Source organism: Bos indicus, chromosome 21, assembly GCF_029378745.1.
Source record: "Bos indicus isolate NIAB-ARS_2022 breed Sahiwal x Tharparkar chromosome 21, NIAB-ARS_B.indTharparkar_mat_pri_1.0, whole genome shotgun sequence".
Classification (NCBI taxonomy): Eukaryota; Metazoa; Chordata; class Mammalia; order Artiodactyla; family Bovidae; genus Bos; species Bos indicus.
In genome coordinates this window covers 57616416-57640312 of record NC_091780.1, presented here as the reverse complement: position 1 = coordinate 57640312, position 23897 = coordinate 57616416, and the positions used below count along the sequence as shown (strand labels likewise).

Genomic DNA, 23897 nt, shown 5'->3' with positions numbered 1-23897 from the left:
CCTGCCATCTTAAAGTTTAAAAGGACTTTCAAACAAAAGCCTGTGCCTTAAGACTGACTACCCAATTAAAGGTTAAGACGGGCCCTGGGCATTTCCTCCATGGACAAGAGAAAAACTCTAGCAGACTTCTGAGGTAGAATTCTGAGGTCATTCTGCCCAGTAAATAAACGGCCCACACCGAGGTGAAGAAACAGGGCGAGGGCGTGGGACGGGGACGGGTCGACCGACTGCGGGGGCAGGGCCTGCTAGCCGGCCAGGTGTCAACACGGAGGAAGGGAGGTTGGGGGTCAGCTGGTCGGTCCCCTTGAGTCTGTTGTTGGGATCTCAGGTAGGCGAGTCCAGACCCCCAACTTTGCTTCCCACCCACTTCGTTGAGCCTCTGGAGGGGGAAGACGGGCCAAACCAGGTTGAGGTCGCGGAGACAGGAAAGGGGAGGGCACCAAGCAACGTCCGTGGAGATCCAGGGGGCCTCCCCTCCCTCTTCTTGAGCCCCTAGCTGGGCGGAGAGACCAAGGTCTCCGCCAAGGGGCTGCCGCCCCCGCCTCTAAGGCCGTTAACGCCCCAAAGGAACCCATCGGGCCGTAGGGCCCCCGCGGCCGCCTCACCTGAAGGCTCTGCAGCGGCTGCACCGCGGCCTGATCACCCTCCCGGGCCGCCCTTCCTCAGCAGCGGGCCGGGAGAGGGCTCAGGTTGAGTAGACCGGGTCCCGGACCTGCCACGGCCCAGCTACTCTTCCGGGAGACGTGGAAGAGCAGCGAGGACCCCAAAACAGAGTGCCTTCCGAGCTGCCTGAGCGGCCAGGAACCTAGAGCAGCCACCTGGAGGCGACTCAGGCAGCAGCGCCGCCAGCTGCGGGGTCCTCGCGCCTGGCCACGCCCTTTCGCCGCCTGTGGCGAGAAAGGAAAAGGGCAGGGCTTGCGTGCGTGTGACGTTGCTCGCCTCCCTGGGACCACGGCCCGCACGCGGCCGACACAACATTAGAGGCCACGCCCATAAGGGGGCGGTCCCCTCTGCGGGCCTCTTTGATGGCAAGGGCGGTCCTCCCCCTTGAAGGAGAAAATAGGACTGAGACGCTGGTGTCCCTGCTGCCGTTTACTTTTACCGGTTCTTCCTCCGCCTGCTTAGATTTACGAAAAATAGTGTTGAGCAGGAGGTGGGAGTAAAGAAAATAAGTTTCAGAGCTTTACCAGAGCTGTAAAGACAAGATGATGAGAAGTGACTGGAGGTGGAAGAAGCACTTTAAATGCTGTGGTCAGGGACGGTCTTACTCTGAGGAGGAAACATTTGAGCTGAGACCCAAAAGATAGAAATGGCCAGTAAAGGACTTTTCATACAGGTGTATTGTAGTTATCTTATGCAAGCTGTTCATTGAATATTTGAATTAAGTCTACAATTTTAGTAATTCAACAAATACTCAGCATTTACTTTGTTCATAAAGAAAGTGAAAGTGAAATCTCTCAGTCGTACCCGACTCTTTGCCACCCCGTGGACTGTAGCCTTTCGGGCTCCTCCGTCCAGGGCATTTTCCAGGCAAGAATACTGGAGTGGGTTGCCATTTCCTTCTCTAGGGGATCTTCCTGACCCAGGGATCGCACCTTGGTCTCCCTCATTGTTGGCAGACGCTTTACCGTCTGAACCACTAGGGAAGTCATGTTGTATATGCTATGTTATGCTAAGTCACTTCAGTCGTGTCCGACTCTGTGCTGCCCCATAGACGCAGCCCACTAGGCTCCGCCGTCCCTGGCATTCTCCAGGCAAGAACACTGGAGCGGGTTGCCATTTCCTTCTCCAATGCATGACAGTGAAAAGTGATAGTGAAGTCGCTCAGTCGTGTCTGACTCTTAGTGACCCCATGGACTGCAGCCTACCAGGCTCCTCTGTCCATGCAAGTTTCCAGGCAAGAGTACTGGAGTGGGGTGCCAGGCTACCCCACTATTTCAAGAATTCCCACCCATACTTCCTAAGAGTCAGCATATACAGACCTACCACCCAGAAGTCACTGGGACTGGGCTACGTTAGCTAGAGAAACAGCACACCCAACAGAAAGAGGTTACGACTTTGCCTTGTACAAGACACGTGCAAAAAAACACTAACCACAGAAGAAAAGACTGCAATTTGGACTTTGTTAAAATTAATAATTTCTTTCCATCAAAAAAAAAAGCAAAAGCAACAACAACAAAAACCAAGAAAGCATTAAGAGAATAAAAGGCAAGTCAAAGATTGGTAGAACATGTTTACAATACATATATCAGACCAAGGATTTGTATGCAGAGTATATAAAGCTCTCTGAGAAATCAATAAGAAATACCAATCAACCCAACCAAAATGGACCAATATCTTAGATACGTACTTCACAAGAGAAAATATCCAATTGATCAAAGCACAGGAAAAAGTGGTCAACACTATTTATGGGTCATCAGATCAGATCAGATCAGATCAGTCGCTCAGTCGTGTCCGACTCTTTGCAACCCCATGAATCACAGCACGCCAGGCCTTCCTGCCCATCACCAACTCCCGAAGTTCACTGAGACTCACGTCCATCGAGTCAGTGATGCCATCCAGCCATCTCATCCTCTGTCATCCCCTTCTCCTCCTGCCCCCAATCCCTCCCAGCATCAGAGTCTTTTCCAATGAGTCAACTCTTCGCATGAGGTGGCCAAAGTATTGGAGTTTTAGCTTTAGCATCATCCCTTCCAAAGAAATCCCAGGGCTGATCTCCTTCAGAATGGACTGGTTGGATCTCCTTGCAGTCCAAGGGACTCTCAAGGGTCTTCTCCAACACCACAGTTCAAAAGCATCAATTATTCGGCACTCAGCCTTCTTCACAGTCCAACTCTCACATCCATACATGACCACAGGAAAAACCATAGCCTTGACTAGACGGACCTTTGTTGGCAAAGTAATGTCTCTGCTTTTGAATATGCTATCTAGGTTGGTCATAACTTTCCTTTCAAGGAGTAAGCATCTTTTAATTTCATGGCTGAAGTCACCATCTGTAGTGATTTTGGAGCCCAGAAAAATAAAGTCTGACGCTGTTTCCACTGTTTTCCCATCTATTTCCCATGAAGTGGTGGGGCCGGATGCCATGATCTTCGTTTTCTGAATGTTGAGCTTTAAGCCAACTTTTTCAGTCTCCACTTTCACTTTCATCAAGAGGCTTTTGAGTTCCTCTTCACTTTCTGCCATAAGGGTGGTGTCATCTGCATATCTGAGGTTATTGATATTTCTCCAGGCAATCTTGATTCCAGTTTGTGTTTCTTCCAGTCCAGCGCTTCTCATGATGTCATCAGAGAAATGCAAAATTAAAATCAGAAAGAAATACTGTTTTTTTTTAGCTGAGCATAGACTTTACAGACATATGTTTTAAATAACTAAGTTTCAAACACAGAGGTACATAAAAAAATAGCTGATAAACTTTTCTTATATTTTTTCACCAAAACGGAATCCTCATAATCATCGAAAATCCACCATCTTTCCACTAGATTTAAAAATAATATATTTGACATCAAAATATTATGAAAGATGTATAATGTCTTAATAACAAAAGGTTTAGCACTACCCCTTTAAAACTCCAAATTCTGTCTGTGTGTTTCAATTTAATCAATAAGGTTTTTGGAGATGTAAATTAAATAAACATTTATTTAATCACTGATTCATTCATGCAGGTGTTTGGTTCCCTAGATTCTTTATATTCCTTTTTCCGTGGATGGTAACAGAAGTAAATGATATTAGAGCCATGCAATAAAGAAATACTTTCACACATCCACCATAAGTGCTAAAACGTAAAAAGATGGAAATTGCCAAGTACTGGTGAGTTTATGGGGCTGCTAGAACATTCATGCGTTTTCAACAGAACTCTAAGTAATAGAACCACTTTGGAAAACTTGGACTGTATCCATTGAACCTAAATATAGGCCTTCTCTTTGATCAGGCATAGGGCCACCCTATGAGTCAGAAGTTCCACTCAAGACAAATGGGGGCAAGCTCCATCAAAAGACATGTACAATGAAAAACAAGAAACTATACACACCACAACATGGATGAGTCAGACATACTTGAGTTAAATAGTGTTGAGTTAAAGCAGACACAAAAGACCACATACCATATAATTTTATTAATATGAAGGTCAGAACAGGTGAAGTTAATCTATGATTATAGAAGTTATAATAGTAGTTACCTTTGCGGGGCCAGACATTGACTAGGAGGGGTCAAGATGGAGGCTTCTAGGATCCTGACAATGTATATTGTATGTAAGAATTTATTAAGCTCTGTACTTAACAACTGTTAACTTTATTGCATGTATGTTATCCCTCAATTAAAACAATTTTAAAAATAGACATAATCTTTGAGAAAGTGATTTCTCAATTTCAACTTTTAGGAAATTATCCTACTTAATAATTTTGCATGTGTGTGAGTATACACACATATGCAAAATTATTAACTATAGCATTACTTATAATAGCCAGCATTGGAAACAAGTTAAATGTACATTGATTTAAAATCTTGGGGGGGACTTCCCTGGTGGTCCAGTGGCTAAGAATCTGCACTCCCAATGCAGGGGGCCCAGGTTTGATCTCTGCTCAAGGAATTAGATTCCACATGCTGCAACTAAGATCCTGTGTGCCGCAACTAAGGCCTGGTGCAGCCAAATAAATAAAAAAAATTTATTTGAAAAAGAAAAAACTTGGTATATTCATGCACTGGAATACTATGCAGGTGTTTTTTTAAGAAAATAAAAACAAAAATTCTTATGTAAGGATATAGAGTCTATGCCCTGACCAGTAATGCTGAAGAAGCTGAAGTTGAACAGTTCTATGAAGACCTACAAGACCTTCTAGAACTAACACCCCCAAAAAGATGCCCTTTTCATTATAGGGGACTGGAATGCAAAAGTAGGAAGTCAAGAAACACCTCGAGTAACAGGCAGATTTGACCTTGGAGTACAGAATGAAGCAGGGAAAAGGCTAACAGACATTTGCCAAGAGAATGCACTGGTCATAACAAACACCCTCTTCCAACAACACAAGAGAAGACTCTACACATAGACATCACCAGATGGTCAATATCGAAATCAGATTGATTATATTCTTTGCAGCCAGAGATGGAGAAGCTCTATAGAGTCAGCAAAAACAAGACTGGGAGCTGACTGTGGCTCAGATCATGATGAACTCCTTATTGCCAAATTCAGACTTATATTGAAGAAAGTAGGGAAAACCACTAGACCACTCAGGTATGACCTAAATCAAATCCCTTATGATTATACAGTGGAAGTGACAAATAGATTCAAGGGATCAGATCTGATAGACAGAGTGCCTGAAGAACTATGGACAGAGGTTCGTGACATTGTATAGGAGACAGGAATCAAGACCATCCCCAAGAAAAAGAAATTCAAAAGCAAAATGGCTGTCTAAGGAGGCCTTACAAATAGTTATGAAAAGAAGAGAAGCAAAAAACAAAGGAGAAAAAGAAAGATATACCTATTTGAATGCAGAGTTCCAAAGACTAGCAAGGAGAGATAAGAAAGCCTTCCTCAGTGATTAATGCAAAGAAATAGTGGAAAACGATAGAATGGGAAAGACTAGAGATCTCTTCAAGAAAATTAGAGATACCAAGGGAACATTTCATGCAAAGATGGGCTCAATAAAGGACAGAAATGGTATGGACCTAACAGAAGCAGACGATATTAAGAAGAGGTGGCAGGAATACACAGAAGAACTGTACAAAAAAGGTCTTCACGACCCAGATAATCATGATGGTGTGATCACTCACCTAGAGCCAGACATCCTGGAATGTGAAGTCAAATGGGCCTTAGGAAGCATCACTACAAACAAAGCTGGTGGAGGTGATGGAATTCCAGTTGAGCTATTTCAAATCCTGAAAGATGATGCTGTGAAAGTGTTGCACTCAATATGCCAGCAAATTTGGAAAACTCAGCAGTGGCTACAGGACTGGAAAAGGTCAGTTTTCGTTCCAGTCCCAAAGAGAGGCAATGCCAAAGAATACTCAAAGAACCACAAAATTGTACTCATCTCACATGCTAGTAAAGTAATGCTCAAAGTTCTCCAAGCCAGGCTTCAATAGTATGTGAACTGTGAACTTCCTGATGTTCAAGCTGGTTTTAGAAAAGGCAGAGGAACCGCAGATCAAATTGCCAACATCCTTTGGATCATCGAAAAAACAAAAGAGTTCCAGAAAAACATCTATTTCTGCTTTATTGACTATGCCAAAGCCTTTGACTGTGTGGATCACAATAAACTGTGGGAAATTCTGAAAGAGATGGGAATACCAGACCACCTGAATTGCCTCTTGAGAAATCTGTATGCAGGTCAGGAAGCAACAGTTAGAACTGGATTTGGAACAACAGACTGGTTCCAAATAGGGAAAACAGTACATCAAAGCTGTATATTGTCACCCTGTTTATTTAACTTATATGCAGAAATATCATGCATGAGAAACACTGGGCTGAACAAAGCACAAGCTGGAATCAAGATTGCCTGGAGAAATATCAATAACCTCAGATATGCAGATGACACCACCCTTATGGCAGAAAATGAAGAACTAAACAGCCTCTTAATGAAAGTGAAAGAGGCGAGTGAAAAAAATTGGCTTAAAACTCAACATTCAGAAAACTAAGATCATGGCATCTGGTCCCATTACTTCACAGCAAATAGATGGGGAAACGGTGGAAACAGTGACAGATTTTATTTATTTGGGCTCCCAAATCACTGCAGATGGTGACTGCAGCCATGAAATTAAAAGACACTTGCTCCTTGGAAGAAAAGTTATGACCAACCTAGACAGCATATTAAAAAGCAGAGACATTACCAACAGAGGTCCATCTAGTCAAAGCTATGGTTTTTCCAGTAGTCATGTATGGATGTGAGAGTTGGACTATAAAGAAAGCTGAGCACTGAAGAATTGATGCTTTTGAACTGTGGTGTTGGAGAAAACTTTTTTTTAAAATTTTAATTGGAGGCTAATTACTTTACAATATTGTATTGGTTTTGCCATACATCAACATGCATCTGCCACGGGTGTACACGGCGGATGTTCCCCATCCTGAACCCCCCTCCCACCTCCCTCCCCATACCATCCCTCTGGGTCATCCCAGTGCCCCAGCACTGAGCATCCTGTATCATGCATCAAACCTGGACTGGCGATTCGTTTCACGTATGATATTATACATGTTTCAATGCCATTCTCCCAAATCATCCCAGCCTCTCCATCTCCCACAGAGTCCAAAAGACTGTTCTATACATCTGTCTCTTTTGCTGTCTTGCATACAGGGTTATTGTTACCATCTTTTTAAATTCCATATATATGCATTAATATACTGTATTGGTGTTTATCTTTCTGGCTTACTTCACTCTGTGTAATAGGCTCCAGTTTCATCCATCTCATTGGAACTGATTCAAATGTATTCTTTTTAATGGCTTAGTAATATTCCATTGTGTAGATGTACCACAGCTTTCTTATCCATTTGTTTGCTGATGGACATCTAGGTTGCTTCCATGTCCTGGCTATTATAAACAGTGCTGCAATGAACATTGGGGTACATGTATCTTTTTCAATTCTGGTTTCCTCGGTGTGAATACCCAGCAGTAGGATTGCGGGGTCATATGGCAGTTCTATTTCCAGTTTTTTAAGGAATGTCCTCACTGTTCTCCATACTGGCTGTACTAGTTTGCATTCCCACCAGCAGTGTAAGAGAGTTCCCTTTTCTCCACACCCTCTCCAGCATTTATTGCTTGTAGATTTTTGGATAGCAGCCATTCTGACTGGCATGAAATGGTACCTCATTGTGGTTTTGATTTGCATTTCTCCGATAATGAGTGATGTTGAGCATCTTTTCATGTGTTTGTTAGCCATCTGTATGTCTTCTTTGGAGAAATGTCTATTTAGTTCTTTGGCCCATTTTTTTATTGGGTCATTTATTTTCCTGGAATTGAGCTGCAGGAGTTGCTTGTATATTTTTGAGATTAATTTTTTGTCCGTTGCTTCATTTGCTATTGTTTTCTCCCATTCTGAAGGCTGTCTTTTCACCTTGCTTAGAGTTTCCTTTGTTGTGCAGAAGCTTTTAAGTTTAATTAGGTCCCATTTGTTTATTTTTGCTTTTATTTCCAATATTCTGGGAGGTGGGTCATAGAGGATCCTGCTGCGATTTATGTCAGAGAGTGTTTTGCCTATGTTCTCCTCTAGGAGTTTTATAGTTTCTGGTCTTACATTTAGATCTTTAATCCATTTTGAGTTTATTTTTTGTGTATGGTGTTAGAAAGTGTTCTAATTTCATTCTTTTATAAGTGGTTGACCAGTTTTCCCAGCACCACTTGCTAAAGATACTGTCTTTTCTTCATTGTATATTCTTGCCTCCTTTGTCAAAGATAAGGTGTCCATAGGTGTGTGGATTTATCTCTGGGCTTTCTATTTTGTTCCATTGATCTATATTTCTTCTTTGTGCCAGTACCGTACTGTCTTGATGACTGTGGCTTTGTAATAGAGCCTGAAGTCAGGCAGGTTGATTCCTCCAGTTCCATTCTTCTTTCTCAAGATTGCTTTGGCTATTAGAGTTTTTTTGTATTTCCATACAAATTGTGAAATTATTTGTTCTAGCCCTGTGAAAATATCGTTGGTAGCTTGATAGGGATTGCATTGAATCTATAGATTGTTTTGGGTAGTATACTCATTTTCACTATATTGATTCTTCCAATCCATGGACACGGTATATTTCTCTATCTATTAGTGTCCTCATGAGAAACGCTGGACTGGAAGAAACACAAGCTGGAATCAAGATTGCCAGGAGAAATATCAATAACCTCAGATATGCAGATGACACCACCCTTATGGCAGAAAGTAAAGAGGAACTATAAAGCCTCTTGATGAAAGTGAAAGTGGAGAGTGAAAAAGTTGGCTTAAAGCTCAACATTCAGAAAACGAAGATCATGGCATCCGGTCCCACCACTTCATGGGAAATAGATGGGGAAACAGTGGAAACAGTGTCAGACTTTATTTTTCTGGGCTCCAAAATCACTACAGATGGTGACTTCAGCCATGAAATTAAAAGATGCTTACTCCTTGAAAGGAAAGTTATGACCAACCTAGATAGCATATTCAAAAGCAGAGACATTACTTTGCCAACAAAGGTCTGTCTAGTCAAGGCTGTGGTTTTTCCTGTGGTCATGTATGGATGTGAGAGTTGGACTGTGAAGAAGGCTGAGTGCCGAATAATTGATGCTTTTGAACTGTGGTGTTGGAGAAGACCCTTGGGAGTCCCTTGGACTGCAAGGAGATCCAACCAGTCCATTCTGAAGGAGATCAGCCCTGGGATTTCTTTGGAAGGGATGATGCTAAAGCTGAAACTCCAGTACTTTGGCCACCTCATGCAAAGAGTTGACTCATTGGAAAAGACTCTGATGCTGGGAGGAATTGGGAGCAAGAGGAGAAGGGGACGACAGAGGATGAGATGGCTGGATGGCATCACTGAATCGATGGACGTGAGTTTGAGTGAACTCCGGGAGTTGGTGATGGACAGGGAAGCCTGGCGTGCTGCGATTCTTGGGGTCGCAAAGAGTCAGACATGACTGAGCGACTGATCTGATCTGATCTGATTAGTGTCCTCTTTGATTTCTTTCACCGGTGTTTTATAGTTTTCTATATATAGGTCTTTTGTTTCTTTGGGTAGATATATTCCTAAGCATTTTATTCTTTTCGTTGCACTAGTGAATGGAATTGTATCCTTAATTTCTCTATTTTCTCATTATTAGTGTATAGGAATGCAAGGGATTTCTGTGTGTTGATTTTACATCCTGCAACTTTACTATATTCATTGATTAGCTCTAGTAATTTTCTGGTGGAGTCTTTAGGGTTTTCTATATAGAAGCTGAAGCTGAAACTCCAATACTTTGGCCGCCTGATCCGAAGAACTAACTCATTTGAAGAGACCCTGATGCTGGGAAAGATTGAAAGTGGGACAAGAAGGGGTCGACAAAGGATGAGATACTTGGATGGCATCACCGACTCAACGGACATGAGTTCGAGTAAACTCCGGGAGTTGGTGATGGACAGGGATGCCTGAGTGCTGCAGTCCATGGGGTGGCAAAGGGTCAGACATGACTGAGCAACTGAACTGAAGGAAATATAAAGAGCTCCAGGATCTTAACAACACATGATGTTTAAGAAAAAAAAAAAGAAGTTAAAAAAATGGTGTTTGTATGCTATCATTTGTGTAGAAATATCTTTTATGAGTAAAATCTGTTTCTTTGCCTCCTTGGAAAACTTGGCTGGGCAACACACGGGAGAGGGTGGTTTTTTCTTCAATGAATCCTCTTTGGGATGCGCCCTTTGAACACTGTACCATAAGAATGTATTTTTTTTAATATTAAAACAATTCTTAACTTTGAACATCCTTGGAGGCCTAATGCACTCCCCATGTCTTCATAGCCCTGCCTCTCAGTACCTCCTGACACCCTTCGTTTATGTGTCCTGCCCAGCCCAGCAGGCTTTCTCCAGGGATTTTGTGACCCTCATTAGAAGGTTCCTATATTCCTTCAACACCAGGTTTTTATGATTCTACTCCTTGTTAAGCAGCTCTGAAGGACGAAATTGTGAACCTCTTTGTGCATTTCTATCTTCCAGCAGCAGGAGGCACTTAATACTTAAAAATATGTACATGCATATCATATTTGGATTAACAAGTAAAATGAGGATTGGTGGACTGTTTTGTTTATAGAGCACAGAATGTAATATTTCCATAAATCTGCCCTAGATGACACCCAGGAATTTCATATTCCTGTACCTGTTTGGGAGTTCCTCCAGCTTGACAGGCCATTTCTGGCGAATTCAGTGTCATCTGGAGTGCTAAGATGCTCCTGGAGATGAGTCCCTCTGCCATGGCACTCCTGATGAAACCTCCTAGGCCCCCATTTACCCCTCATTCTCAGAGTGTCATGAGCATTTTCTGCTCAGAAGCATCCCACCCCCATTTGACCCTATGTGGGCAGCAGGGCTGGTTGGAGAAGAGGCTTTAAATTTTCCTGGAAATAACACGTGCCTGAGAGTCAACAAACAGCATGCTGTGCCTTGTTTTGGTGTCATAACAACTCCCTTTCTCTCTCAGGGCCTCAGTTTCCTCATCTGTAAAATGGGTGGTTAGTGGTTTTGAAGGTGTATATGAGTGATTTTTATACCATGGTGTTCTTTCTTTTAAGGACATCTTATGTCTATGCCTCATACATAAAGTGCATCCAAGTGAAGCACTCCTGATTAAAGACTGTAGATGAAGAGGGTGAAGATGGGGAAGAGGATATGCAGATCCCCTTCCAGTGTTTCCCCATGCCCTACCAAGAAGCCAAGAAGCTCCTGATGTAGCTTCTAGGGAGTTCAAAATGTCTCTGCACCTGTACTGGGTGTTTGTTTTTTTTTTTTTTTTTGCCATGCCGTAAGGCTTGTGGGATCTTAGTTCCCTGACCAGGGATTGAACCTGATCTGTCAGTGAGAGTGTCAAGTCTCAACCACTGGACCACTAAGGGGTTCCCTGGGTGTTCTTTAAGAGCCTCACTTTGAGGTTCTGGGGTTCTGTGGAAGACTAGTCCTGCTTGGGTGCAGGGAAGGGACCTACATCTTATCTTCTTTGTGCCATGAACCCTTTTGCAGAATTGTGTGGCTATCTTTTTTTTTTTAATAATTTTTTTCTATTTTTAAATTTTTATTATTTATAATTGAGGGCAGGAGGAGAAGAGGGCAACAGAGGATAAGATGGTTGGATAGCCTCACCAACTCAATGGACATGAGTTTGAGGAAACTCTGGGAGATGGTGAAGGACAGGGAAGCCTGGTGTGCTGCAGTCCATGGGGTTGCAGAGTTGTACACGACTTAGCAACTGGGGAACAATGATGGCTGTGCTGAGTCTTTGTTGCTGCACACAAGAGGGCTTTCTCTAGTGGTGAGTGGGGAATACTCTCTAGTTGCAGTGTGCAGGCTTCTCCTTGCAGTGGCATCTTGTTGCGGAGCACAGAATGCGGGGTGTGTGCAATTCACTAGTTGTGGCATACGGATTTAGATGCCCTGCAGCATGTGGAATCTTCCCAGACCGGGGATTGAACCCATGTCCCCTGCATTGGCAGGAGGATTTTCAACCACTGGACCACCAGGGAAGTCTTCGTTGTTTTATTTTTAACAAGTTCATCATTTAAGAAGTCTGAATTCATTTTCATCACATGATATTATACACAGTCATCTGCTGAAACAATTCTTTTTTAACAGATCACAGTTTTAAAAAGTCATAGGTATTGTAAGTTCTGTATAAACTAGTGGATAGTAAGTTGATTCCTTTGTTCTGATTTATAAGCCTCAACTTCACTATTGAATAAAGAAAGTAAAGCAAAGAAAGTATAATTGGTCACTTGTTTAGAACAGCATTATTTCTGTAATTTGAAGCTTTCTAAATGGACAGGTTCAGACCTGGTGTAACAGGATTATTTAATGAATAGGCTATAGTGAAATTGTACAAAAGGTTATTAACTTTAATCATTAATAGCTTAAGGAACACTATGTTACTAATTGCTATTCAAATTCAAAAACCTATTTTTGAATCCTCAGGAAGTAGCTTGTGTACACAATTAAGCCACCTTATACTCAGAGGAGTGTCAATATGTAGACACTCAATGTTCAACAAAAGCTTTGGCTTTAGGGAAGACAGAAACATTTAAAATAATGACTTTAATCATCATTTTAAGTATATGATAGGGCTTCCCTGGTAGCTCAGTGGTAAAGAATCCGTCTGCAGGATTTGCATGCAGGACACGCGGGGGGTTTGATTCCTGGGCTGGGAAGATTCCCTGGAGAAGGAAATGGCAACCCACTTTAGTATTCTTGCCTGAAAAACCCCATGGACAGAGGAACCTGGTGGGCTACAGTTCATGGGGTCACAAAAGAGCTGGACATGACTTAGCAACTAATCAACAACAACAAGGGAAAGTGTGCTTTAATTAAATACATATCATACCAGTGATGCTGGCAAGGTTGAAAGTTACTCCCAACTTGGACAGCTATAAAAATGTGTGTACATGATAAGACAGTAAGATAAAAAGCAATCCTTTTGAAACAAAGGTTTAAAAATATTTTGTTCACAGCGGTTTGTATCAACAGTATGCATTTTATGATGATAACTTGTACAGATAGAGCACCCTAGGGCTCTCTTTATATCTTAAAGAAAACGAACATTCACATTATTCATGGGTTGTAGTGAATTTAAAACAGATCAGTTGTACACTTACCTCCTAGACAGGATAAACTGTCCCGAGACTTTCAGCTTTAATACCATCATTAAAGTTGTTTGCAAAAGGAACAGAGAATTAAAAAACAAAACAAAACTGTAAAAAAATAAAACATTTTTTTCCTGGGTGTGGAGAGTTTCCTATTTGCTGTTATAACAAGCAAATATCATTCATTAAGTCAAAAATGGGAGGAGCAGGCTCACCAACACTATTTGAGCAAGCTGGACAATCCACATAATTTAAAAAATGAAGGTCGTACACTCTATATCACAAGTTCCAATTAAGCAGTGTCAAAATGACACCCATTTCTTTGCTTGCTTTGTGGTCACACCCCTTGGGGATGTTAATGGATCTCCTGGCATTCGGCTTCTTTTTCTCTGCAAGTTTTGAAATCTGAAAAAGACTTTGTCCACACTTAGCGCGGTATCTCCATTGTCAAACTCTCCACAATAATTGGGTGCAGACAATAGAGTGATCGAATGCTTCTTGGCAAAAAATTCATACCCATCTTCTACCACCTTATAGGCTCTACATATAAGACCCAAATCATACTTATGGAGAAGGCAATGGCACCCCACTCCAGTACTCTTGCCTGGAAAATCCCATGGATGGAGGAGCCTGGTAGGCTGCTGTCCATGGGGTCGCGAAGACTCGGATACGACTGAGGGACTTCACTTTCACTTTTCACTTTCATGCATTGGAGAAGGAAATGGCAACCCACACCAGTGTTCTTGCCTGGAGAATCCAAGGGAGGTGGGAGCCTGGTGGGCTGCCGTCCATTGGGTCACACAGAGTCGGACACGACTGAAGCGACTTAGCAGCAGCAGCAGCAGCGTGGTATCTCCATTGTCAAACTCTCCACAATAATTGGGTGCAGACAACAGAGTGATCGAATGTTTCTTGGCAAAAAATTCATACCCATCTTCTACCACCTTATAGGCTCTACATATAAGACCCAAATCATACTTATGGAGAAATTTGCCAACCACTTCTGCACCAAGTGTGAAGGACACTCCTCTGTCATTTTTATCCTAAGACAACTTTACCCAGGTCACACCGCAAAAGGTCACAAAGAAGACCTTGATCTGGTACATCAGAGGGTCACATAGTTTTCCAAATCTGCTCCATAGATTGAGGATCTGGTGACAAACCTCCAGGACAGCAGAGTATTTTCTTGACCAAGAAGGCTGCTACTGGTAAACAGGTAAAGCAGTCTGTGAAACATGTTTTCCATAACGTAACTTTATATCTTTTACATTCATCACAAAATCCATACATCTATTGATAATGGCACATTTGTGGTTTCTTCTAAGAAGAAAAAAGTCTCTGGATAATCAATTTTTTTCTTTAGCCAATAAAAGGCAGATAGTCTCCAAAGTCTGTGTCGGCCACTATAGTTTGCTTCCTAGTGGGAAACCACCACACTGCAAAAGTTGAGACAAATCCAAGTATTGCCTGTGGGTATCATCACTATTTTGAGCAATGCTTCAATTTCTAGTAGGATGGGCTGACTGAGAAAGATTTGGCAGAACTTTAAGCACAGTTCTCTGCGGGGAGCGAGCTCCGCCTCTGGCAAAGGTCATGAGGAAGGAGGCTTGGCATACGCAAAGGCGGGATCAAGCCTCAGGAGTCTCCCTGGAAATTCTCGAGCAATCTACCCCCAAAACCAGAGTCTGCCTACTTTCTGCTTTGTGCTTTCACCTACACCTCTGACTTTACGGGGGGCTGTCCCCCACTACCTCTCTGAAAAAAGAGTTAGCTTATAGCTCCAGTTAATAATTCCTGGGTGTGACAGTGTTTCAACCTACAAACTCCCTTGGAAGTCCTCTAGCCTGCCTGAATAGGTTTTTCCGGCCACATGTGATTGCTCAGAGCCTCCAAACTGTGAGAGGCATGAGATGTTCTAAACTGTCTAAATACAGATTCCTTTGAGCAGTCAAAAGATTGATTAGAAATTGTATTGGTGAAGGGATTTTCACTTGTTGGGCCAATGTTTGCTGCTAAGTCTCCATATCCCTTACCTGCTGTGTCCCTGGCAGTGTATTGATTAATATAATTGGTTTAAATAGTAGCTTTAATGTTTGTAACCTGGGACCCTTGAATTAATTCTTTTTCTTGTTATAGCCCACCACACCTTTGCTCTGTAGGAATGCAACTTTATCTAATGCTTTTTGGAGGCTGGCGCCTGACTTTAGAATAATCACCTTTAGAGAAAAAGGCCTCCGGGCCAGAAGATGATGCAAATCACCTAAACTTTTGCATATGATAAGTTTGCAGGAAGAAAGCCTGGCTTGCTGCATGACTCTACCCCTTCCCCCATTATCCTCTATGCATAACTTAAGGTATAAAAACTACTTTGGAAAATAAAGTGTGGGCCTTGTTCACCGAAACTTGGTCTCACCATGTCGTTCTTTCTCTTACCTTCTGGCTGAATTATTCAGCCTCTTTTCTCCACTGAATTTCCTCACTGAGCTATCCTTATTTCAGCCTCTTTTCTCCACTGAATTTCTTCACTGAGCTATCCTCATTCTATTACTCTTTATATCCTTAATTAACGTTTAATTAAGCAGTTGTTTCCTGATCCTCGCCGACGCCGTCCCCGCTTCGAATACCCTGATCAGCCGGGGCTGGTCCCCGGCAAGTGGCGCCCAAACAGGCTGATTCGAAGGTAGGTACCTCAGAAAAAGTGTTGAGAAAGTGTTGAATTGAAAAAGTGTTGAGAAAGTGTTGAATTTACGGGACGGATAGGCCCCCACCCAGGGTGCCGCGGACCCCCCTGTAGGACAGACAGGGTGAGTAGTGGTGGGAAGTGTTAAAGGGGTTTGAGAGAAAACCCGGTTTTTATTGAAAGTGTCAAAGGGGTTTGAGAGTAAACCCGGTTTCTAGAGTTAAAAGGCCAAAGAAAAGCCTGATCTTTTAAAAGCTAAAAGCTTTATCTTCTATTATACTTAATTTTCTGACATGGGTAACACTGAAACTAAGAATGGCAACTCTTTATACAAGTAATCTTGAAACTGTTAAAGAGGCTACTGTTAATTTAGATACTTGGGTGAAGGTAAAAAACAACTAAACACTTATCCTATAAATATGATTAAAAATGTTCTGGACCCTCGTCATGAGGCTGTGGGATGACCTATGGGAGAGGCTATAGCGGTGGATGGTAGTGGGTCTCCACCTTCTGCGCAGATCATATTTTCTGCCATTGACGAAGAAAAGGAGGAGACTGTGCTCTACCTCCGGAGGAAGGAGAGGGCTTACAGGACGCTGCGGCCGGGCGTCCTGACGAGCCCCCTCCCCCTCTACACAAACCTTTAAAAATTTATCCAACAATTTCTGATTTAAGGTGACTACTCCACCTCCGCTTGCACTTCCCAGGGCCTAAGAATTCCCCAGTTTACATCCAAAGTCTCCCAGAGCATTGCCTAAAGCTGAAAAACATAAAAAAGACTTCTTTTAAACAAAGGAGCTTTTAAAAAATACACAATATACAGAGCCTGCTCCTTGAAGAAAACCCCCTCAGGGGGGCCTCACCCAAGCAAAAAATAAATAAATAAATAAAAAGAGAAAAAAATAAAAATAAAAGTAAAAAAAAAAAGAAAAAATAGAGAAAGATCTAAAGATAGAGAAAAAGCTAAAGAGTGAAAAGGAGAGAGGAACAGAGAAGGAAGGAATCAGGGAATGCAGCAAGATTGAGAAAGGAAGAAAGGAAGTTAGAAAAAGAGATACAGAGAGAAAGAGGGAGAAAAAAGAAAGAAAGAGGGTAAAGGGAAAGAAACGAAGGAAAGAGAAGGGTAGCGAAAAAGGAAGGGGGAGAGAAAAGTGAGAAAAGCAGGAAGAGAGGAAGAGAGAGACTGTAAGAGAGGCTGTGACCAGGTGCCCTGGCGAGCTCCCTCCCTCTCTGCGCAAACCTTAAAAAAAAAAAAAAAAGAAAAAAGAAAAACGTATCCACCACTTTCTGATTTAAGGCGATCGCCGCCTCCGTTTGCGCCTTCCAGGGCCCAAGAGTTCCCCACTTTGCCCCCAAAGCCTCTCAAAGTGTTGCCTAAGCCTGAGGAAGATAAAAAGTTTTTTGAACAGTGGAGATTTTAAAACAGACTGCGTGCACAATATGCAGAGCGCGCTCTTTGGAGAAAACCCCCTCAGGGGGGTCTCACCCAGGCTAAGAAAAAAGCGGACCGGTAAGGGGATTTAGCAACAATTTTAACCCCTGACTTGTGGTTGCTCCCATTCCAATGGGAGTGGCTGGCCCCCTGCCTGAGGGCATTGTAGGACTTGTGCTAGGGTGTAGCTCGCTTTCTTTTCAAGAAATTTCGGTGGTATATGGTGTGGTAGATTCTGATTATATTGGAGAAATTATAGTTTTGATCTCGCCGCTTACCAAAACTGTGCAAATTAATAAAGGTCAAAGAATAACACAGTTTTTGCTTTTACCTTATCAGGCAGGAAAAATTTGACTTCTCAAGCTAAGAGCCACAGAGCGTTTAGATCTAGTGATCCAGCCTTTTGGGTGCAGGAAATTACAGCTCCAAGGCCTTTAAAAGATCTTTTAATTCAAGAAAATAAAATGTCAGGGCTATTAGACACAGGAACAGACGTCTCTTAACATTGCTGGGAAAGACTGACCCAGCTCCTGGCCAACACATACTACTGAAAATGAGTTGAGATTAGAGAAAGTGGTATGTGGGGTGGGAATGCTGTAGAGAAAAAGGTGAGGGAGAGTTTAAAACCTTGAAGAATAGTGAGTTCCCCGTTGCTGGAAGTATTCAAGCAAAGATTAGATGGTTGCTTGTCATCTAAAAAGCTGTAGACCAGATCTAGGTTACAAAACGATAACTGGAAAAGCTTATAAACATGTTGTGCAATACCTCTTTACTTGCTTCTCATATTTAGGTCTGCCAAAAGTTTTAAAAACTGATAATGCCCCTTTGAAGCTGCGGAGAGATTGTTTACTAACTTTAAATGATTTCCAAAAATTATTAGGGGACATTAATTGGATACACCCTCATTTAAAACTGACTACTGCAGATTTAAAGCCTTTATTTGATTGCTTAAAAATTGATCCTAATTCCAGTTCTAAGAGAAAGTTGACTAATGAGACAGAGTTAGCTCTTGTTGAAGTGTATGAGACTTTAAATGATCAGTTAATTAGGATTAATATTACCAAAAGATGAGATTAAATTATTCTTCCAACAAAACATACACCTACAGGGTGCTTGTGACAAAAAGGCCCATTGGTTCCATCTACCAGTGATCCCAAGAAAAATAGTTTTATCTTATCCCAGCTTGGTGGCACAATCAATTATAAAAGGAGGAAAAAAGTGTGGAACTTTTTAGAAAAGAAGTAGCAAATATAATAATTTCACTCAATAAGGATCAACTGCAAGTCTTTTACAAAATAGTGATGATTGTCAAGTTGCCCTGATAGATTTCAGGGGTCAAATTTTGTTTCATTTGCCCTCAAGCCCCCACAGTAGTTAAAAGTTCAAAAATGTTAGATTGGCAGTTTGAGGATACCTGTGGAACTTTCCAACTGTATGTAGTTCCTACGCTCCCCTTTACCCTATGGGGGAGGGACGTGCTGTCTCAAATAGGAGATACTCAGAGAAGGGTTTTCTCAATTTCTTAGTTATCAACAGGTGGTACAATTAACAATACTTTATATATTGTTATAAATACGTAATATAAATATATTTGCCTAACTACAGTTTGCCTAATTAGGTATGGGTATAAATAAAACATAATAAAGGTATACCTAATTCTATTTATAGATCTATACTTACTTAATTTGTATATAAATCAATATATGTATTATATATATACTGTATAATTAAATGTATATTGCAGTAATATAATGTGTGTGGCTGATATTAATTGGTATGGATTGATGTGCTGTGATATATGTTCTGTATGCTGTATAATTATATATGTGTGACATGTATTATTACAGTACATTGGTTTGTGTTGGTTGGTATTGGCTGTGTGCGTGTTGTATTGCTGTAATATATATGAATTAATATATTAATTATAAGATTAATTCAAGTATATTGATTTATATATATTGTATGTCAATAAGTTTATACTTGTTGCCATATATAAATACATTTTGCATTCAGGTATATCTGTATACTAAAATGAGATAAGGAGGTTATACATTTATTATTTAAATTTATACGGAGACCTAAACTAAACATTAGACCTAAATTAACATATCTCTAAATTTATGTTGTTAAAATGTAAATTTTAAAAAATTTTTAAAAATTAAATTGACAACTGCTTGACAATTCCTTTGCCATAAAACCCCCCCATAGGTGTAACTGGGATAACCAGACAAAAAATTGGTTTTATAAAAAAACGGCCCCCTAGAGTGGGTCCATCTTCCCGCTCAAACTAAAAATGTAGTGGCTTCTTATCCGGGATTGATAGCTACTTTGATATTAAAGGAAAAAAGCGGAACATTGAATTATTTGGTAAAGAGCCATCAAAAATTGTAATTCCATATAATAAGGAACAACTTGTTGCTCTTCTAATGTTTGATAAAAATTGGCAGATTGCTATAGGAAACTATTTTGGTCAAAATTTTGCATCATTTACCCTCACATGTTTTGCTGAATTTTATATCCAGACATCCAGTTATTTTTCCTGTCAGATGTAAACAATCTCCTAGTCCAAATGCTCAGATAGCCTTTACTGACGGGTCAGCAAATGGTAAAGCCTCCATAGTTACTAAAAATCACCAAAAAGTTTTAGAAACACAGAAAACTTCAGCTTAAAGCGCTGAAATAACAACAGTCATAAAGGCTTTTGCTATGTTTGCAGATGAGGAATTTAACCTTTATTCTGATTCTCAGTATATTGTCAGGTTGTTTCCACACATTGAAACTGCGGTTTTGCCTGAAAGTAAAACTACCATATTTCATTTGTTAAGTAAATTACAGCAACAAATTTGGAAGACAAATAAAATATTTTTCATTGGAAACATTCGGGCTCATTCCGGATTGCCCGGCCCTTAAAATGCCTTTAATGATTTGGCTAACTTGTTAACCAGAAATACAGTGGCTTCTGTGATTGAGGAGGCCAGAGCCTCTCACTCACTTCATCAATACGCTACTGCTTTAAGATATCAATTCCAAATTCCCAGAGAGACTGCTCGAGAGATTGTGCGTTCTTGCTTATATTGCCCCACTGTTTATAATAGTCTACCTATGGGAGTTAATCCTCGCGGTCTCAAACCTAACATACTCTGGCAAATGGATCTAACTCATGTCTCTTCATTTGGAAAACTGTCCTTTGTTCTTTAACTGTAGACACCTTTTCTCATGTTATTATTGCAACTGCTCGTACAGGGGAAGCAGTTAAAGATGTAATACAACATCTCTTTACTTGTTTTTCATATTTGGGCCTACCAAAAGCTTTGAAAACTGACAATGCTCCTGCTTATACTTCTAAGTCTTTTCAGGAAACATAATACAGGCATCTCTTATAATCCCCAGGGACAGGCCATTGTTGAAAGAGCGCATCAAACATTAAAAATCCAAATTCAAAAACTAAAAGAAGGGGAGTTTAAGTATAGTTCTCCCCATCAAATCTTGCAACATGCTCTTTTCGTAATAAATATTTGCTCTTTTCGTAATAAATATTCTAAATACTGATCTGGCTAGAACTACTGCAATGCTTGTCATTGGTGCCTGGAGCAATTAAATGCAAAACCGTTAGTCAAATGGAAGGACCTTCTCTCAGGACAATGGAAGGGTCCTGACCCCTTATTAACTAGCGGTCGAGGATGTGCTTGTATTTTTCCACAGGATGCAGATTCTCCAATTTAGATCCAAGACAGGTTGATTCGCCATGTTGCAGACCCCCAGACATCCAGTTCCCCCATTGCTTCGATCACAAAAGAGGAGCCTGCCGGAAGGGGAAGCAAGATAAACATCGAGATCCCGGCAAGACTGACGGGGCTGCTGCAGTGCGAACTCCAACCAGAAAATAATTCTACTTTATTCTGTTTTGGCTTGTCTACCCTTTCCTTATGTTTTTCTCTTTACCAATGATTCTGGAAAACTTAATGTACATGTGACTTTCACTGGTGGACCCAATGTAGTGACTTGTGAACAATGCATGCTCTCATCTTGTTTAAACCCTCAATATAATGTTTGCTCTTTGGTAGTGTTACAATGTCCACCATATCTTACGATGTAACCACTTATTGATATAACTATAGTCTTGCTGTGTTACAACAACTACAAGATTTAATGTGATCGCGACGATTTGTGGGCTTTACTTATTTTAGGAATATCAGCTTTAATAGCAGCAATTAGTTCTGTTACTGCGGCAGCAATATCATTGACTCAACAAGTGCATACTGCCCAATATGTTGATACCACGTCTAAAAGTGTTTCTTTAACTCTAGCAACACAGGAAGCTATAGATAAGAAATTAGAGATGAGAGTAGACACCTTAAAAGAGGCAATAATGCATATTGGGACTGAGTTACAGGCTTTAAAAGTGAAAATGGCTCTGTCTTGCCACGCTGATTACCGGTGGATATGCGTGACATCTTTAAAGGTAAACGAGACAGATTATGAATGGGAAAAAATCAAAAAACATATCTCAGGTGTTTGCAACAGCTCTGACATTGGCCTGGACTTAGGGAAATTTCATAATCAAATACAGACCCTGGAACACTGTCAACTGGATTTTACCACCGCTGGAGCAGCTAATGACTTATTTCACACCTTCTCTAACTTTACTTCTGGAAAAAGCATTCTGTCTAATATCTTTAGTTCTAATTTTGCTTCTCATAATCATTCTTCCTTGTATTGTCAGGATTCTTCGGCAGAGCATTCAAAAGCTCGCGACTGAGCTGCCTCTGGCTGTTTTAAGAAATAAAAAAGGGGGAGATGCGGGGAGCGAGCTCCGCCTCTGGCAAAGGTCATGAGGAAGGAGGCTTGGCATACGCAAAGGCGGGATCAAGCCTCAGGAGTCTCCCTGGAAATTCTCGAGCAATCTACCCCCAAAACCAGAGTCTGCCTACTTTCTGCTTTGTGCTTTCACCTACACCTCTGACTTTACGGGGGGCTGTCCCCCACTACCTCTCTGAAAAAAGAGTTAGCTTATAGCTCCAGTTAATAATTCCTGGGTGTGACAGTGTTTCAACCTACAAACTCCCTTGGAAGTCCTCTAGCCTGCCTGAATAGGTTTTTCCGGCCACATGTGATTGCTCAGAGCCTCCAAACTGTGAGAGGCATGAGATGTTCTAAACTGTCTAAATACAGATTCCTTTGAGCAGTCAAAAGATTGATTAGAAATTGTATTGGTGAAGGGATTTTCACTTGTTGGGCCAATGTTTGCTGCTAAGTCTCCATATCCCTTACCTGCTGTGTCCCTGGCAGTGTATTGATTAATATAATTGGTTTAAATAGTAGCTTTAATGTTTGTAACCTGGGACCCTTGAATTAATTCTTTTTCTTGTTATAGCCCACCACACCTTTGCTCTGTAGGAATGCAACTTTATCTAATGCTTTTTGGAGGCTGGCGCCTGACTTTAGAATAATCACCTTTAGAGAAAAAGGCCTCCGGGCCAGAAGATGATGCAAATCACCTAAACTTTTGCATATGATAAGTTTGCAGGAAGAAAGCCTGGCTTGCTGCATGACTCTACCCCTTCCCCCATTATCCTCTATGCATAACTTAAGGTATAAAAACTACTTTGGAAAATAAAGTGTGGGCCTTGTTCACCGAAACTTGGTCTCACCATGTCGTTCTTTCTCTTACCTTCTGGCTGAATTATTCAGCCTCTTTTCTCCACTGAATTTCCTCACTGAGCTATCCTTATTTCAGCCTCTTTTCTCCACTGAATTTCTTCACTGAGCTATCCTCATTCTATTACTCTTTATATCCTTAATTAACGTTTAATTAAGCAGTTGTTTCCTGATCCTCGCCGACGCCGTCCCCGCTTCGAATACCCTGATCAGCCGGGGCTGGTCCCCGGCAGTTCTCTTTTTTCGTTTTCCTTGTAGCCAGACATCCTTGTGTGGCTTAGACCCTCTCATTTGCAGCAGTCATTGGTTGAGGCTGTTGATGTTGAGTTTATCTGTATCTGCCATCACCTACTCACAGTTGACCCTCCTGCAGGCGTGGGCTCACACCTGGGGATTTATACCTCCTTTCCCAAGGCCAGGAGCACAGAGGTGGCCGTGATGGTGGTGGAGGTGATGACAGAAGCCACAGTGGGTCCCCTCCTTTGGCCTCATTCCCTGCATCCTCTTTCTCTCCTTATTGGAATCCTGAGGCAGAATTGTGTTTTTCGATGCATAAAATAATATGCACAGGATGATAAAAGAAACTAGATTGGAAATTATTAAAATACAGTTATCAAAAATTTTTAGATTATGTGATTCAATAATCTATGTACTTTTAAAATAACATCAAATAACAGTGTGTAAAATGAAACCCAGCCTCCCTACTCTGGCCCACAAGGTGTCGCTGAAAATCTCGGCTCTCTATGCACCCATGCCAAATGGAAATACGGAGACAGAGGTTTGGAGGAAAGAGAAGGCGTAGCTTTATTTCTTTGCCAGGCAAAGAGGCGACACAGTAGGCTAGTGGCTCCAGAACTGTGCCTGCCCT

The 23897-nt window shown here is 41.4% G+C and overlaps 1 protein-coding gene and 1 pseudogene across 2 annotated transcripts in view; both read right to left on the bottom strand.

The window, feature by feature from the left end:
- Positions 1-788, bottom strand: part of GOLGA5 (golgin A5) — a 28848-nt gene extending 28060 nt beyond the window's left edge. Inside the window, exon 1 of one of the 2 annotated variants that reach the window (XM_019983775.2) lies at positions 606-788. The gene's annotated coding sequence lies outside the window, so the exon portion shown is untranslated. The remainder of the gene's footprint in view (positions 1-605) is intronic. The other variant, XM_019983774.2, reaches the window with a different exon arrangement.
- Positions 663-23374, bottom strand: LOC109575232 (serine/threonine-protein phosphatase PP1-gamma catalytic subunit B-like; annotated as a pseudogene).
- Between the last annotated feature and the right edge of the window lie 523 nt (positions 23375-23897).